The sequence below is a fragment of the Lissotriton vulgaris genome, chromosome 2_1, assembly GCF_964263255.1.
Source record: "Lissotriton vulgaris chromosome 2_1, aLisVul1.2, whole genome shotgun sequence".
Taxonomy (NCBI): domain Eukaryota; kingdom Metazoa; phylum Chordata; class Amphibia; order Caudata; family Salamandridae; genus Lissotriton; species Lissotriton vulgaris.
The window spans coordinates 919,366,326-919,385,874 of record NC_141687.1 but is presented as its reverse complement, the minus strand read 5'-3'; positions in this window follow the sequence as shown (position 1 = coordinate 919,385,874).

Here is a 19,549-nt window from a genome sequence, read left to right as displayed (position 1 = left end):
AAGCACTCGCCGGCGAGACGGAGGCGTGCCCCGTCTAGGCGAAGGAGGTCGTCGTCGTCGTCACGGTCGACGTCGAGACACCACAAGACGACGTCGAGGCGGTCGCCGTCGAGGCGCAAGCGGTCGCCGTCAAGACACAGGAGGTCGTCGTCGAGATGGTCCGGGTCGACGTCGAGACACGCGAGTCGCTCGACGCCGAAGAGGAAGCGACGGTCGACGCCGAAGGGCCGCTCGACGTCGAGGGACCGGCAGTCGACTCCTGGACACCGGTCGACAGTGCCGGATGCCCGTACTAAGAGGCCTGAGGCTGTGGGGGGCTCCCCTCAGCCCAGGAAGGTTGGTGGATCACCGGGATCGGTGCACTCGGAGGTTTATACTCCAAAGAAGTCCGTTCCACCTCCTCCTCCGTTGCCTAGAGGCCCGCGTCCGAGGATGCCTACACCTCCTCCGTGGCCTCCTCTGCCAGAGAAGCCTCCACCGGTCCCACCAAGGTCGGCCTCGTTGCCTCACCTTCCGACCCCTCCCAAGAAGACTCCGAAGTCTAAGGAACCACGTAAGCCCAAGTCGGCCACCCCGGACAGGCCGGTGGACCGGCCTAAGCCCAGGAGGTCGAAGTCTCGCTCCAGACGGAGAGAACGATCGAGGAGCAGGCGTAGGTCCTCCACTCATTCCAGGCGACGCCATAGGAGGCACAGATCCAGGACGGATACATCTTCCAGGACTCGCTCCTATTCCCCGACTCTGTCCGACTCCCCGGACACTAGGGTGTCTCCCATCGATGACATCGGCACATTCCAGGATGTTCTCCTGAGGGGGGCCGCGAAGTTGGGTATCACGGTGACGGCTCCTACACCTACGACGTCCGTGATATTCGAGACTTTGCACAAGAAGCACCTGTCTCGCCCTCTGTTGCCCTTGGTTCCGGGACTGGTTGAACCGGCACAAGAGTTATTTCTTACGCCTGCGGTGGTCAGGGCCGCTCCTTCTAGGCTCTTGAAGAAATACAGGGCACCGGACTCTGACCCGGCCTTCCTGAGGATGGATCCAGTCGCCGACTCAGTGATCGTTACAGCGGCCAGGAAACAGCACTCTACCTCCCCGTCCTCCACCGTACCTCCGGACAAGGAGAGCCGCTGGATTGATTCGGCGGGAAGGAAAGCATGCGGTACTTCCTCCACCACGATGAAGGCTTCCAGCGACTCGGCGCTACTAGGTCGGTATGACCGGTCGCTTTGGGACTCCATGGAACAGTTTGCGGACCTTGTGCCGCGCGACAAGAGGGAGGATTTCATGGAGATCGTTAAGGAGGGGATGCTGGTTTCGAACCAGGCCATCAGTGCCGCGGCGGATATTGCCTTGTTGGCGGCACATGGCTACTGCCACGGCATCAACCAACGCCGCCATGCATGGCTCAGGCTTACATCCCTCAAGCCCGAGGCGCAACAGCGAGTGGCCAATCTGCCGTTTTCCGGGGACACGCTCTTCGGAAAACACGCCGATGACGAGATGGCCCGGATGAAGGCCGAGGCAGAAACCCTGACGGCAGTGGGCCTGGAAAAGCCCAAGGACAAGAAGCCATACCGCCAGTTCCAACGGCGGTTCGGTTCACAGGGGAAAGGCAGAGGACAGTCTTCCGGACAACAGCAGCAGCAACAACAGCAGCAGTTCCGAAGGCCTTTCCAGAAACGTCAGAGGGGTAGAGGTGGACAGCAGCCCTCTACCGCGAACAAGGGCCCGGCCGGGTCTCGACCCTGAGCGGTTACTTCCCCGTCATCCGTTACCCACTCCGGTGGGGGGAAGCGTTCAATCTTTCCTGGCAGAGTGGAGAAAAATTACTCAGGACAAGTGGGTGCTGAATATTGTTTGCAATGGATACAGTCTTCGGTTCATCAGCCCTCCTCCAGCGATCCCTCCGGTCAGCTCGCAGTATCAGCTGCGCGAGCTCCAGGCGGAGGCCGATATCCTGTTGAGAAAAAGGGCGATAGAAGACGTACCTCTGTCTCAAAGAGGAAGAGGCCTGTACTCCCGGTTCTTTCTGGTTCGCAAAAAGGACAAGAACGAGTTCCGGCCCATTCTGGACTTGCGACAGGCAAACAAATGGATTCGCAGGGAAAAGTTTCGCATGTTGTTGTTGCATCAGATTTATCCTCAGCTGCAACGGGGGGACTGGCTTTGTGCCATAGACCTACAGGATGCGTACTTCCACGTGCCCATCGCGCACAAGCACAGGAAGTTTCTGCGATTTCAAGTCGGCGCCAATCATTACCAGTACACGGTGCTGCCCTTCGGACTGAAGTCGGCACCCAGGACATTCTCGAAGTGCATGGCAGTGGTAGCGGCACACCTACGGAAAGCATTCCACGAGGAGGAGCGGAGGAAAACGGGGGCCCTATCATAGGCTCCGTTTGCGTCAACTCGCTATTTCAAAACCCCTACCAAAGTCGGATACTTCATCGAGTACTTGAAACCCCCCCCTGTCTTTTGCTTTTGGATGTCCCTCGAGGGGCCCGGAACTTTCCTTCTTCGTTTGACTTATACAAATTACAGTGATCAGAAACACCAGGGGGACTTGGATCAGTATTCCACTTGGAAAGAAGCACAAGCAGCTTGCAGGCACACTTTGTGACCTTCCGTGACCGGCTCACATACTGTTCTCGAAGAAGCACGACCGCTATAAACTGTCTATACATGCCCTGATGAAATTCCCAAGGCACGAATGGGAATGAAACGCGTTGGCTGTGCCGCTGTACATGAAAATAAAGAACACTTTTTTAAATAAGAACTGAAGATCTGAAACTCCTTTTGGACTCTCTTATAATCATTGACTTCATTGTGTGCGCCTCTCTGCTCTTATACAACCATTGGTCTGAAATACATCCTTGGCAGCGGATGGTGAGAGTAGCCGCACCGTCTAATAATTTTGAAACAGAAGAAGTGGATGTGCGAAACCTTGGTCAGCTGCTGATTGCTTCTGTCTTTTGGAAAGGCAAGGTGTTTGTCTACCCGTACCTGGACGATTGGTTGATCAAGGCCTCCTCCTTCTCAGAAGCTCAAGCAGACTTCCAGAAGACGTGCGTTCTCTTGAACAGGCTGGGGTTGCATCAACATGTCCAAGTCTGTCCCGATCCCGGTCCAGTGCATTCAGTACTTGGGAGCCTCCATCAATACGCTGTCAGCAAGCGTGTCTCCTTCGGAGGAGCGACGGAAATCGATCCTTCGGAAGGCTCAGGCTCTTATGACCGTTCCATCTACGACAGTGAGGATGGTGTCTTCTCTACTGGGGTCGATGGCCTCTTGTATCTTCCTCACTCCTCATGCACGGCTACACATGAGACCTCTGCAGGAGTGCTTGGAGGACCAATGGGACCAGAGGAGGGGATCTTGGGACGACAAGATACACCTGTCTCTGCATGCTCTTCAGTCTCTGAAGTGGTGGTGTTCAGCGGAGAATCTCCTCAGAGGGGTTCCCTTCCACAAGGACATTCCTACTCAGACGATCGTGACGGATGCTTCTCTCCAGGGCTGGGGAGCGCATTCGGGAGACTTACAGATCCAAGGCACGTGGTCTCAGGCGGAGTCCACGTATCACATCAATTTCCTGGAACTCAGAGCTGTTCACTTGGCACTGAAGGCCTTTCATCCGTCCTTCCGGACCAACTCTTTGCTTGTGCAGACGGACAATACGACCACAATGTATTACCTCAACAAGCAGGGGGGGTCGAGATCGCGCACCCTGTCTCGGGAGGCGCAGACGATCTGGCACTGGCTTCTGGCAAGAGGATTGACGATAACGGCTACCCATCTGCCAGGTGTGCAGAATGTTCAGGCGGACGCACTGAGCAGGCTGATTCAGGAAAACCACGAGTGGGTCGTAAACGACGACGTACTAGGAGAAGTCTTCGCAAGGTGGGGGACTCCAGACATAGATCTGTTCGCCACCGCCGAAAACAGCAAATGCCGAGACTTCGCCTCCAGGTACTACCAGCAAGGGACGCTGGGGAATGCACTCTGGATCAACTGGTCGAACAGCTTTGTTTACGCTTTTCCGCCCATTCCCCTCATTCCAGCGGTGCTCATCAAGCTGTCGCGGTCCAGGGCACGGATGATCCTGATTGCCCCGGAATGGCGCAGACAGTGGTGGTTCACGGACCTTCTACACCGGTCCCTCCTTCCGCACATCCGGTTGCCGTGCAGGCCGGACCTTCTCACGAAGTTCGGGGGGCAGTTGGTGCACCCCAACCTCTCGTCCTTGAGTTTGTCGGCATGGCTCCTGAGGTAGTGCAATATGGACATTTGAATCTACCTGAAGATTGTATGGACATACTGAAGGAGTCTAAGAGGCCCTCCACTCGAACGTCCTACGCTTACAAGTGGAAGAGGTTTTGTGTCTGGTGTGTGTCCAGGAACTTGGATCCTACGACATGCAAGGAAGATGTCATCCTTCCCTACCTTCTGCATTTGGCGCGATCTGGCCTTAATGTTCACTCTATTAGGGTTCATCTCGCTGCATTGACTGCCTACAGGAAAAGCCCTTCACAGACTTCCTTCTTTCAGATCCCTGTGATCAAAGACTTTTTGGAAGGCTTGAAGAAAGTGTTCCCTCCTGTCAGGCTCCCTTCGCCTTCATGGGAATTGAATGTGGTGCTGTCCAGTTTGATGAAGGAGCCTTTTGAACCCATTCATAAGGCCTCGTTGCAGCACCTTTCCTGGAAGGCGGCGTTCCTCGTGGCCATTACATCGGCCCGCAGGGTGAGTGAAATTCAGGCACTGTGTTGTAATGAACCTTATACTGTATTTCATGCTGCTAAGGTTGTTATGCGGACTCACCCTAAATTTCTTCCCAAGGTTGTTTCTGACTTTCATGTCAATCAAACGATAACTTTGCCTACGTTTTTTCAGAATCCCTCATCTCCAGCGGAACGTTCCTTACATTCCCTGGATGTTCGGAGGGTGTTGAAATTTTATCTAGATAAGACCAAAGATGTACGTAGGTCAGACCAATTGTTTATCAATTACAGATCAGTCAGGACGGGTCTTGCGACCTCTAAGCAGTCCATTTCGAGGTGGATTGTGTCCTGCATACAACTATGCTACCAGAAAGCTAATAAGACCTTAGGAGGTAAGCCTAAGGCTCATTCCACCAGGGGCAAAGCTGCCACGACAGCCTTGCTCCGTAATGTGCCGATTGCAGAGATCTGCAAGGCCGCCACTTGGAAGTCGGTTCATACCTTTGCTAAGCATTACTGTCTGGACGCTGATGCCAGAGCAGATGCTCAGGTGGGACAGGCTTCGCTGCGGAATTTGTTCGCACGATAGTGGTGTTGGTTCTCTTTTCTCCACCGCCGCTTTGGTGTGGGGATGGGCTTGCCATTCTATTCACTAGATTATGACTATACACAGAGATCCCCTACTACAGAAGGAGTAGTTTCTTTTCTGTAACTCCAGTTCTGTAGTAGGGGTATCTCTGTTATAGTCATAAGCGCCCGCCCTCCTCCCCGGTGGAGAGAGATATTCATGTGAGAAATGCTACAGGTCTGGCGTGTTACGCCTTCAAAAAGAACTGAAAGTAAGGGAGACCTGCAAGGCATTCTGGGATACTGTGAAGTTCTGGAAAGTTCTCTTAAAGGCACAGTACCCTATTCTGAGACACATAATGGCAGCCTATGGGGCTTGTCTGTCCAGGTCTTCCTCTCTATCTCCCAGAGGGGTTTGTACTGAAGAAAATGAAAATCTGGACAGGCTTTGCTGTTTTGTGGATTTTTTTGGTGGAATTTCTAGCTGAAGTACTGGACAGTGTAGCCTGTTTGGGGCTGCATTATATGTCTTTAAATTCTCTCTTAAGTGTCTATGCATTTCTGCATTTTTTGACACTGTAAGAGATTATTTTTGATTGCTCCGGGGTCCACGCACATGGGCGGGACTATTCACTAGATTATGACTATAACAGAGATACCCCTACTACAGAACTGGAGTTACAGAAAAGAAACTACTCCTTCTGGGAGGTGACTTGAACTGCAATTTTGAACCGATTCTTGGGATCACGGAAGTTCTCGAGGGTGAGGATCAAGCCTACAACATTCCCCAGCTTGAAACCCCCAAATATGTCAAGTGTACCACTCTAGCAGTCCAACTACTGAGCCTAACAGTCGATCACGGCTTGAGAGCATGCAATGGCCGCCTTCCGTCTGACCTAACCAAACAGCCAACCTTTGCGAAATCAGAAAGTAGGCTTGATTTTATTCTTGTTTCTCTGAGCATCTGGCACTTTATGTTGGATTTTAGAGTAGTAACCAGGGATGAGAGTGACCATTATCCCCTGGAACTTCATATTGATGCACATATGTTCAGTGATATACCGAATGGGGAAGCTGTTGGTGAACCCTGTGAAACTGTACACATTAACAACAATAGACGTGCTCTAAAATGGCCGCATTTGCTATCTGATGGCATAACTTTAGCGGCGATCTATTCTCTTTTTGACTCGATCTTTGGACCCATAGCTGGCCAATCCTTCCTAACTGAGAACTATGAACATTTTGTAGAATTGCACAAAGTCTTTTTTGATAAACTTAAAACCTACATGACTAAAATGCCAAGGAAACATCAGCAAAATGCAAGGATGGGATGCCATGGGAAGCTCTGGTATAATCGCTCGTGTAGGATGGCTAAAAGGAAGCTCCTAACAGCTATTAAAGAGGGCTCCAAGATGGATGTTAAACTCGCAAGAGAAGAACACAAGCACGTCTTAAAAGAATCTAAAAAGGAATGGGAAGAGCAGCTTTGGGCAGATATGTTGGCTGCTGCCAAATCAAATGACAATGTTGGCTTTTGGAGGTTGGTTGCGAATGGGGGGCATGCAGGAAGAGTGGTGAAGGACACATTTTTGGATGAATTAACATGGGTAAATCATTTTACATCTCTGTACAAACAATATGATAGTGCTACTGGAGAGGACCCATGGCTACCCCCACCTCCTGAATGCCTTGACTTTACATTGGAAGAGACAATGAAGGCAATTAGTGAACTAAAAAGCAGTAAAGCCCCCGGTCCGGATAAAATACCTGGTGACCTCTATAAACACGCGATTGAAGTCTGGGCTCCTTACATAAACCGTTTATTTAACGTTCTGTCAAAAGATTGTTCATTTCCCGAAAGTTGGCGTGCAGCAGAAGTTGTATTAATTTTTAAAAAAGGTAACAGATCTGTTCCCTCTAATTATAGACCCATTAGTTTAATGGACACCCTGCAAAAACTCTATGCCAAGCATTTATTATACCGAATAAATGATTGGCTGGAGGAATCAGCAATACTTTCTAAATTTCAGGCTGGCTTTAGGTCCAAGACCAGTACATTGGACCAGGTCTTCAGGTTCTGTTGTATTTACTGGAAGTACGTACATATTAGGAAGGGTCGCCTGTATGTAGCGTTTGTTGACCTTAGAGCTGCATTTGATCTTGTTCCTAGAAAGTTGCTCTGGAGTTCCTTAAATAAAGCCGGGTTGCCAGGGAGTGTCTTAACACAGATAATTGAGCTACATGCTAGAAACCATGCCAATATTAGATGGGGCCCAAATGGCGAACTGTCGCGCGACATTCCAATCGAGCGCGGCGTCCGTCAAGGATGTGTCTTGGCCCCCACCTTATTTTCCATATTTGTTAATGATGTCCCAGAATATCTGAATGCCTGTAACAACGATTCACCCCAACTAAATGGAGAGAGAGTACCTGCGTTGCTCTTCGCGGATGATACCATCTTAATATCCCAGACTAAGAAGGGCCTCCAGGTACTCTTAAACTCCTTTAGTAGCTACCGTGGAAAAAAAGGCTTAGAAATCAATATTAACAAAACCAAATGTATGGCATTAAATCCTAGCAGACCGGATAGAGGGATTTTGACCCTGAATGGACAAACTCTTGGAGTTGTTGATAACTTTTCTTATTTGGGGGTGGTGCTTGACTCAAAATTAACATGGGAGGCCCAAATTGAGAAAAGTAAGGTGTCATATGCTCAAAATGTTAAACCTATAATGAGCAAACTGAATGCTAGTACAAGCAAGAGTGTAACACCTGTTCCTGAACTCTTTAAATTTAAGATCCAATCTGCTACCCTATATGGGGCCGAAATATGGGGTCCTTGGGCCAGAGAGAGCTTCCAAGGATTGGATAACAAATTTATGAGATCAATCGTAAGGGTCCCCACTTGCACCCCCCTAATTCCCCTCCAATTTGATTTAAATTTTAAACGAACTGATTACCTTACAATTTTAAGACCCCTAATGTTCTGGATTAGAATTTGGTCCACTCCAGAATTACTAGACTACAAGAACAGCCTTCTAGAGGTATTAAACCTCGACTCTTTTAACTCTATCCTATGGTTTGGGCATATTCAAAAATGGTTTAGAATACTGGGCCTGTATTCACTATGGGAACACCCAGAGAACTTACCACCCTTTGCTAAAACCATTGTGAAGAGAGCCTTTTGGTCCTATATGAACAATAGGTTTGTACATGAGAGTAGAATTGGGACCTTAACTAAAGACTTTCTATTGTTTAAAGGCGAACCCTGTTTTGAATTATTTCTGGATGAAATTGAGCCCCCTGCTGCTAAGACCCTCTACCTGAAATTTAGATATGGGAATCTTATGTTAAACTCTAATCTAGAACGCTGGTCGAAGAAAAATGGGGCATGTACAATTGTTAGTAATAGAAGATGTCCTATGTGTTTAGCTTCCTGTATGGAGAACGAAGTCCACATGCTGTTTGTATGCAAAGCATACTCGAAAGCCCGGAAAAAATGGCTAAAACCTATGTGTGCTCTCCTAGGAACTAGAAATTGCCTTACAGCATATAGGATTGTTAAAACAAATACTGCCCAGTTCATTGTATTTAGTATCAGCAGATTCCTTCACTCAGTGTTTTTTACACGAAAGCAATTGGGTCAAATGCTCTGAGAAATCGGGTCAGATACATTAAGGAGGTCACATTTTTTTTTTACTCCACTCCTGCAGCCAAATGAATTATGCTAAACGAATTATGTTAAATGAACCACGTTATAACGATACTGATGAATTTTGACTATTGCACCTTATTTTTAAAAAAACACGCAAGAAATCTTTCATGAAATGATGTGTGTAATTGACTGTTTTTGGTTTTATGTATGTATCTTTTATGGCTATTTTGCCGAAATAAAGATTTTTAAATAAATAAAATAAAGACTACAAACGTTCTGCAGAAATCCACGGATTGCCACCATAAGGCACCTTTAAGCGAATGTAAATGATAGGTTTACAACGAGGGGGCATATTACCAAGGGCATTATCGCCGCATTAGCGGGACTTTTTCCCGCTAATGCGGCAATAATTTTCTCGCCCTATTACCAAGCTGTCGCTAACACCAGTTAGCGACAGCTTGTAGGCGATAGCGGCATTTAGGGGCCCACTTTGCATGTCAGCGATAATTATCGCTAATGACATGCAAAGTGGGCGTGCCAAGATGTTAGCGACTGAAAACAGTCGCTAACATCTCTAACTCCTATTAACTTTTGGAAATATTCGCGCTAAGCGTGAATATCTCCAAAAGCTAACGCCTGCTAAAAGCAGTTCTTAGCCATGTTATCCAATGGAATGTGGATAACATGGCTAAGAGCATTGTCACGATAATGCATGAATATCGCTGATTTTCCAGCGATATTGGAAAGGGGCGACCACTCGGTCCCCCCGAACTTATGGCAGAGTGCCTCGATCCCCCCGGGAAGCCATTTTGGGCGGGAGGCGCGTCTCGGCTGGTATGCCCGAAGCGGCGTAGCTGGGGCGCGCCCTTTCCCGCCCTAGAGTGGGCTGGCCTAGACACTGACGCAGCCAGCCACGCCCTCGGGGCAGGCAGGGGCGGGTGTACGCCCGCCCCGAAGACAGATAAGAAGGGACGCAAGACCAGAAGACATCCTCTTGTTCTTGTGCTCTGAAGCTGCACCTCCTCGCTGCACGTGAGCTCGGGACAGAACGAAGAGCCAATTTTGAGCGTTTTGATCTTTCCTTTTGTCTTCCAGATACTTCGTTGGAAAGATGCCCAAGAAAGGCGCGAAGAGAATGACGACCGACCAGATGGTTCGAGTCCTCATGAAGGAGATGTCCGAAATAAAGAAGCGGTTGGCGGGGCGAGACGGGGAGGAGGGATCGGGGCGTCCATCGGCTGGAGGGAAGCCAAAGAGGCCAAGAAGGGGGCCAGCCGGGGGAGACGTCCCGGTTCCCTGTGCCCCGCTCGAAGCGCCAGCCCCGGTACCGGTGGAAGGGAATCCGATTCCCGTCGTAGTCACCCCGACATCCACTGAGGATATGCCTCCCGAGTTGGCGGCACAGCTAGCAGCGTGGTTGGGCGACAGTAGCGAGGGCGCCACGGCTGCCGAAGCGCAAGCACTGATGAAACAGTTGCGCGAGAAACGTGATGCAGCCAAGGTGCCTGCGCCGGCTGCAGTGATAGACAAGCCACGAGTGGCGGAAGCAGCGTCCAGTGCAGGTAAGCGGCCATTGCCGATCGCGAGGGATGAGTCAACACCCTCTCGTAGAGAAAAATTGGGGCAACATGTTCCTTTGGCAATAAAGGAAAAGATTTGGGCGGGGGAATATGTAAACATTTTCTCCTTGCTTGTTGATCATTATGAGGTTGAAACTGTTAGGGGTCAAAAGGATCTGATGCATCCAAGTGTTTGGCGCGCAAAAATGGCCGCCTTTAAAGTGAATGAGAATATTGGCAACTGGGGCAATGCATGGGGAATTTTTACGTCGATTCTGGGGGAACGTAGGCCAGAATTGCTCCCTGAGTTTCCAGTCTATCAGTCACGAATTATGGGGTACTCGACATCGCACCAAGGTAACCATTGGTTCTGTTATGATAACCTTTTCAGGAAGGCGATGGAGCATAACAAAAGTTTAACCTGGGACTGTTATGATTCTTTGACATGGGATAAAATGAAAGAGTCAGGGATGTTGAAAATGCCGTTGGTGGGGGGCACTGTTGGTGAGTCCTCCCGCCAATATGGGGGGACGCCCTTTCGGTCAGGTACGGGTACCGACGATTATTCGAGACCTGCCGGCAATACGGGGAAGAAGGGTTTCTGTTTCAATTTCAACAAAGGTAAATGTACTAGGCCCTCGGGATCGTGTAAGTTCAAGCACGAATGTAGTGGTTGTGGGGCACCCCATCCTGAGTCCTCGTGCAGAGCCAGAACGGGTGAGAATGGGGGTAGAGGAGGCGCCAAACAGGTCTAATATAGTCCGAGGGGCGCCTTTACCAACCCCGATTGATACCTTGGCGATGATTCCCTGGCTCAGTGAATACCCAGATCGTACTACTGCTGGGGTGCTGCGGAACGGTTTTTCATATGGTTTCCGCATCCCGGTGGGGGATTTTCAGGGTGTCGGGACGTGCAAAAATCAACTTTCCGTCTTGCAGCATACGACCGTAGTGCAGGATAAGATCCGGAAAGAGGTGATCCGAGGTCGGGTCGCCGGCCCGTTTAGTGTACCCCCGGTAAAGAATTTTGTCTGTTCTCCTTTAGGGGTGGTCCCCAAGAAGGACCCAGGTGAGTTTCGATTGATCCACAATTTATCAGCTCCTCATGGTCTTTCTGTGAACGATGCAATTGATCCAGAGGTATGTTCGGTGCGGTACGCATCATTCGATGAGGCCGTAGCCATTTTGAATCGCCTGGGGCCCGGGACGCTGATGGCGAAATCAGATATCGAGTCAGCGTTCCGATTGCTCCCGGTACACCCGGACGACCAGCGTCTTCTGGGATTCATGTTTCAAGGTTCGTATTACATGGATAGGTGTATGCCGATGGGGTGCTCTATATCTTGTGCATATTTCGAGAAATTCAGTAGTTTTCTACAATGGGTCTTCACGAAGGACACGGGTTTCCGAAATGTAATGCATTACCTTGATGACTTTCTGTTCCTTGGGGCCGCTGGGGATGACGAATGTGGCCGGGCCTTGACTGAATTTTGTGTGTTAATGGATCAATTTGGCGTGCCATTGGCACCAGGTAAAACTGTGGGTCCCACGACTTGCCTCGAGTTTCTGGGGATCGAGTTGGACTCTAGTGAGGGTTGTTTTCGTTTACCAGCTGCCAAAGTGTCGAAATTCAGGGCAGCCCTGCAAATGTGTATAAATGCATCTAAAGTTACGCTGCATCAATTACAGCAATTGGTGGGGAGGTTGAATTCTGCCCTGAGGGTGATCCCAATGGCCCGCCCCTTCTCCCGTTCAATTGCCCAGGCGATGGTTGGCCTAAAGGAGGGTCATCATCGCACGAGACTATCGGCTGAGGTCCGCCAGGACATGCGTATATGGTTAGAATTTCTGGCGGACTTCAATGGTCGAGTCGTCTGGAACAAACCAGCCATGTCCTCTGAAGAGCTTGGTCTATGGACAGATTCAGCGGGAAGCATGGGCTTTGGCGCCATCTTCGGCACAAAATGGTCGGCACAAAGGTGGCCAACATGGTGGTATGAAGAGGGGCTGACGAGTAATATTGCTTTCCTTGAACTGTTTCCCATTTTGGTGGCCCTCAGAACCTGGCCCGATGGGTTCAAAGATCATTCTGTCATATTTTGGTCTGACAATATGACCGTTGTAGAATGCATCAATAGTCAGGCAGCACGTTGTAAAATGATTTTAAGGCTGCTCAAAGAAATTGTCTTACTGTGTATGCAACTGAACGTGGTATTCAGAGCAAAACATGTCCCAGGGGTGATGAATCAGGCGGCTGATGCACTGTCTCGTTTTCAAATGCAGGCTTTCTCGGGTTTCCTTCCCTCAGCGGACCCAGAGCCGGCACCCTTTCCCGAAGCTCTCTGGTCTCTCGGTGCCCCGAACTTCGTCACCTCGTGGGAGAGAGTCTAGCACCAAGGACGAGGAAGGCATATGAAGGGGCGTTTCGGGCCTATTTAGCCTTTTTGGGGACTGAGAGAGAGGGGCTTTGGGGGCATGGGGATTGGGTAGTACATTTTCTGATGTCCTTGCGTAGGGCTGGGAAGTCGGTGGCTACAGCCCAGAGGCATCGTGCTGCCATTTCCTTTGTTGCCAGGGCTCATAATATCCAGGACCCGACAGCGTCTTTTGTGGTACAGAAAGCGCTGCGTGGGTGGCAACGCCTTGAGGGTCGCCGAGTAGATGAGAGGCGCCCGATAGGTCTGGATAGGTTGTCCCAGTTGCTGGCCACACTCCCCGCCACATGCTCGTCTCAGTACGAGGCCTTTTTGTTCCGAGCTGCTTTTACGCTTGCATTTCACGGGGCGATGAGGATAAGTGAGCTGGTGGCAAGGAGCAAACGGGATGTGGTGGGGGGTTTGTGCCGGGAACACGTTCAGATCAGGGGTGAGACGATGACTGTATCCGTTGTCAGGTCCAAGACCGATCAAGGTGGGATAGGTGACTGCATAGTCATTCGCAGGATTCCAGGGTCCTCCATGTGTCCGGTAAAGTGTTTAGAAGACTACCTAGCACGAAGGGTGGCATCATGGGGAGGGACATTGTTGAGACACGCGGACGCCACCCCACTGACGAAATTTCAGTTTCAGCGGGTGCTTGCGATGTCAATTACCGCAGCGGGCCTGGACCCGGGCGAGTTTGGGACCCATTCCTTTCGGATAGGGGCTGCCACTGAAGCTACAGCTAGGGGTCTTAATGTGGAACAAGTAAAACGAGTGGGGCGTTGGTCCTCCAATTGTTATAAGAGATATGTGCGGTTGCACATGTTGTGAAGCTGTAATAATGTACTCACGCTTCTTGTCTTTTGTTTGGTTTTCAGTTGCGCAAGCCTACGAGGCGGGGCGGACTATGCAGTCGACCCAACACCAGGCCAGCGGTCAGACATCACCGGCTGTGAGAAAAGAGGTGTGGGTCGTGGGCCACTCATACGTGAGGCGTGCCGCAGACGTATTCGAAGCAGGTGACACGATTCACGTAGCTGGGGAATACGGGTACAGGGTGTCCTTCTACGGAAGGGGCGGTCTCTGTATTGACCAGTTTCAGGCATTCTTTGAGGGTTTGTTAGGGCGGACGAGGTCACCGCCGTCTATAGTCATAGTACATTTAGGGGGCAATGATTTGGTCACCTCCGGTAGACGACTTCTCCTAGAGGCAATGCTTTCCACTGTAAGTTGGTTGGCGAGGAAAGTTCCGGGGTGCATAATTGCATGGTCTCATATGATCCCACGAAAAGTGTGGCGGGGGGCTGTTTCGATTCCTGCTTTGAACCATTCTGTTAGAAAACTTAATAACAAAGTGAGTAGGTTGTTCCGTTCCAAGACATTGCATTCTATCTCGCATGGTTGTATTAATGATGACAGTATGTATTTAGGGGATGGTGTGCATTTGTCTCGGGTGGGAAATGAGTTACTCATAGGAGACTTCTTAGCATGGTTAAAAACGTTGAAACATGACCTTTAGGTAGGAGTTGTGGGGGGTCCGGATAGCCGGTCAACTATCCGGCCTGTGGCGGTAAGGTCATGATCGGTGAGCACTAATTAGTAGATCCCTATGAGTGGGCGTCACCCAACACGGATGGGAGCGCTCGGGAGAGGTGGCCATTGGCCCCTCAATGGGGAGGCGGTCCCTTCTAAGGATGGGTCGCCGGAAGTAAAGGAAAGGCGGTCAAGGCCCCTTCCTTTGTAGGAGGGGTTACAGCCCCCTCCTGGGGAATTTCCCGGGGCCAGTGACATCTGCGACGGCAGATGCGGTAAGTTGTGTGGGGTTGGGATAAGGTCTACGATACCTTCTAGATACCTCACACGAGTATTCGAACGACCTTTAACTGGCGTCGAGTTTTTAGGTGCCCCCGTCAAGTCAAGGGAAATTGGTAGTAGTTGCACTTGAGGTACGCCTCCGTGCTGTCGCCCCTCCCAAGTGGGAGGGGTAAGTCTGGTTAGGGATCTTGACACCGGTTATGACCTTGCCGTTGGCCCTTAAACGTTAGGATGTACAATTTCAATATGTCAAGAAAATGTTTTGTAGGATGCTAGTTTGGCTAGGAGAACCTCTGTATTAGAGAATCTGTTAAGGTTAGCCAAACATCGCAATGTGGTAATGAAATTGTACATAACATAAAACGTTTAATGTTTTTAATTTTGTTTTAATAAATACGGCCGGGATGGTCACTCCATCCCACTTCCAAAAACTTCAAGAACTGTTTCCAGTTTCCCTCCTTTTGGGGATTGTGTTGAGAGGGGGTGGCGGGTATCTCTGCCATATGGAAAGGGGCGACCACTCGGTCCCCCCGAACTTATGGCAGAGTGCCTCGATCCCCCCGGGAAGCCATTTTGGGCGGGAGGCGCGTCTCGGCTGGTATGCCCGAAGCGGCGTAGCTGGGGCGCGCCCTTTCCCGCCCTAGAGTGGGCTGGCCTAGACACTGACGCAGCCAGCCACGCCCTCGGGGCAGGCAGGGGCGGGTGTACGCCCGCCCCGAAGACGGATAAGAAGGGACGCAAGACCAGAAGACATCCTCTTGTTCTTGTGCTCTGAAGCTGCACCTCCTCGCTGCACGTGAGCTCGGGACAGAACGAAGAGCCAATTTTGACCCACCCACCAGCCCCTGAAGACAGCCAGTTGTTTGTAATAAAGTTGATTAATTCTGCTTCTCTTTCGTTTGCAGGTTGTAGTGTCATGTTGATGTTGAGTATAATAAAGAATGGTCTGTTTTGAGTACGTTTTGCCAAAAATGATTCAGATATAGTGTTGATTTTTTAAGCATGCTCTTTCGGGCATAGTGGCCAATGTATTCTTAGGTTTAGTTAGCACTGTCGTATTTATTTTGGTAGGCGGTAAGGTCATGATCGGTGAGCACTAATTAGTAGATCCCTATGAGTGGGCGTCACCCAACACGGATGGGAGCGCTCGGGAGAGGTGGCCATTGGCCCCTCAATGGGGAGGCGGTCCCTTCTAAGGATGGGTCGCCGGAAGTAAAGGAAAGGCGGTCAAGGCCCCTTCCTTTGTAGGAGGGGTTACAGCCCCCTCCTGGGGAATTTCCCGGGGCCAGTGACATCTGCGACGGCAGATGCGGTAAGTTGTGTGGGGTTGGGATAAGGTCTACGATACCTTCTAGATACCTCACACGAGTATTCGAACGACCTTTAACTGGCGTCGAGTTTTTAGGTGCCCCCGTCAAGTCAAGGGAAATTGGTAGTAGTTGCACTTGAGGTACGCCTCCGTGCTGTCGCCCCTCCCAAGTGGGAGGGGTAAGTCTGGTTAGGGATCTTGACACCGGTTATGACCTTGCCGTTGGCCCTTAAACGTTAGGATGTACAATTTCAATATGTCAAGAAAATGTTTTGTAGGATGCTAGTTCGGCTAGGAGAACCTCTGTATTAGAGAATCTGTTAAGGTTAGCCAAACATCGCAATGTGGTAATGAAATTGTACATAACATAAAACGTTTAATGTTTTTAATTTTGTTTTAATAAATACGGCCGGGATGGTCACTCCATCCCACTTCCAAAAACTTCAAGAACTGTTTCCAGTTTCCCTCCTTTTGGGGATTGTGTTGAGAGGGGGTGGCGGGTATCTCTGCCATATCATGCATTTCGCAGGATTTTTACCGCTTTTGAGATAAACCTTGATAATATCAAGGTATCTCATCGGTAAAAATCCTCGGTGCTCGGCGATATTTTTTTGCCGCTAACCAAGCAATAGCGATAATTATCGCTATTGTTTGGTAATATGCCCCGAGATTTTTTGTAACTACTCTTTCTTTGCTGAGTGGAAACATGAGCCTGCTACGGACATGAAACACCATTCAACACTTATTAACAGCTTTATTAACAAATTCTAGAAAAATCAAAAAGGCCAATAATAAAATGAATGAATTCGTTAATTGTATTTAAACAAATCAATTACACCAATCAGTGCAATAAAAACAATAACATAATATCTAAAAATCGAAGAGGTTCAAAGGGCACTCCTCCAGGTATTGTTTAACAATTTATAGGTGAGGTCCAAATACTTTAATCTTTGTTATAAAAGTATCAGTTTACAATGCAAAATAGAATTTAGTTGCCTCTTTCGTAGATTTGATGTTATGTTCTTTGAAGGCATCACATAGATATTTCTTGACGCTGGAGTCTCAAAGTTATAACTGCAGAGCTTCCAGCCTATCTGTTCAGATCCTTATTCCATGATAGAATGTGAAGTAACATGAATCTTAACTTTTTTGTTTGAGGTTTTAATGCAAAGGCTATATATTCTTGAGTTTCCATTAAGCAAGTGTCTAATGTTAGCTCCGAATATTCATGCTTTGATACTGAACGTAGGTCACTGGCTTGGCTGTACATCCCTAAGATATTACTGTTAGAAATTGGATTTCTGGTTGGCTAGGGCTTGCGCCTAAGCCAGGCAGAAACCACCACTCTAGTCAGGGCAAGGGAGTTACACGCTGAAGATAACCCCTGCTCACCCCCTTGGTAGCTTGGCCCGAGCAGTCAGGCTTATCCCAGAGGCAATGTGTAAAGCGTTTGCGCAACACACACACAACAGCAACACACTAGGTACATTACAAAAGAAACTCCACACAAGGTTATATCAAAAATAGCATTTGTATTCTCATAAACACATTAGAAACATAATCACACATTTACACTGTGCCAACTGGCATGGCCAATATTCACAGGGGATTATATACAGGACTGGGCCAATCGGGCCATGGTCAGAACCATCAAAATGCGGGTAAGTAAATGCAAATCACAACTAGTAACTACTAGTACCATTATGAACCAAGCATTATCACACTAGCATTAGACACATTAGGTCCAAACCTCCTATGCATAAACACATTACACAATAGGCCTCATAACCATAAGGTACCCTTCTAAGCATAAACACATTATGCCTCATGAGCATCAACATCATTAGAGGCATAAGAACAGGGTGCATAAGTGACATAAGCATAACCGCATTATACCATCTCATTAGGCCTAAACAACACATCATGTCATTGGCATTAGGCATAACCTATTAGGCAGGAACTCAGGAGTGCACCACAGTAACACCACTACAAGGTGCATACATCACCTTAGGGCCTTGCGCCCTTTCACCATCCCACCTATGACCCCAGGTCAGCTGGCCTTCTCAGAGGGCTCAGATGCCCTAGGTCCAGATAGTCAGGGCCTAGCAGCAAATGCAGCAACATCGAAGTGCGCCATTGCACAGACCTAAACATTGCAGCTGATGCTAATTGCCATGCAGCTGTGAGCAGCCTAAAAATGGGCACTGGCACTCACTGTGCCCTCTGTCCCCCACTGGGATTCTAAAACTCAAATGTGCCCAAACGTTGCAGCTGCCCTCTGTCAGGCAGGGCAGCTGGGAGCAAATAAAGTGCAGGACCGGGCACCTTGGTGCCCACTGGACCCCCACGGTGGCCCTAGTACAATTATGCCCACGTTGCAGCTGCTCGCTATGGCGGCGCAGCTGTGATAATCCATGAAGGGGGCCCGGCACCACGGTGCCCTCTGGCCCCCATGGGGCTTTTAAATACTTGCCCCCATGTTGGAGCCACATGGGCTCTTGAACAAACCATGCCCAACATTGGAGATTCAAAACTTGAGAAAGGCCAAAAATGTTGAAGCGGCCCGCAACTGCGGCACCGCTGTGAAGCAAATGAAGAACTGGCACCTCTGTGCCTGGGGGCCCCACTCACTGGCCCTCACAGTCAAATTGCCCCCATGGTGCAGTTGCCCGCAACAGCGGCGCGACTTTGAAGACATGAAGGCACTACGTTCCTTGGGAGCATTCCAAGGTCTCCAGGTACCGACAGTGTGCCTCGGGGAGCCCCACTTTGCCAGGGCTCTCCTGCTGCCAATTGCTGCACAGGCCAGGCTCAGAGGCACCCCCCCACCCACCGGGAGCACTGCAGGACTCTGACATCTCCTTCTCTGGTGCCGGTCAGGGGACTCCGCAACCCGTGGTCTCCTCCCGGACTTCCTCGGGAGCGGGAATAGAGCTTGTCCGGTTCTGGCCCCTCCGGTCGGGCCCCTCCCCTCAGGAATCTGTCCGCATGGCAGGGATCAGGCACCGACCATATGCCTTGCGCTCTCCTTGCCGCAAACAGATACATTTCCGCTGCACTTGGGGCTCTCTCCAAAGCATGGGAGCCCCGCTCTCTCCTGACACCGCCCAAGGTCAGGCAAGACGCCTGTCTTCGTGCTCGGGCCGCAGCGGTGATTCCTTTTTCATGGTGGCAATGCAGGGTAGGCCCCTCCTAATAAATTAAATTCAGTAGAGGGGTGGGCTTCCGCTTAAAGCACATAAATGCAGGGTGGGCTCCCACTAATAGAATAAAGTGCCAGCGGGGTGGGCACCCGTAATCACAAACCCAAACGGAGAGTGGGCACCCTTAGTTATGCCTGCATGACAGGGGAATCCCTACAAAGGGGATTCCCTCTTCAAGGGATGCATGCCCTCCTGGCAGCCTCCTTGGGCCCCAGCAACAGCATGCCCCAGCAGGATCAGCACCCAAGTACAGAACAACATTATGGGGTCACAGCCCCTACTTTTATACACCCT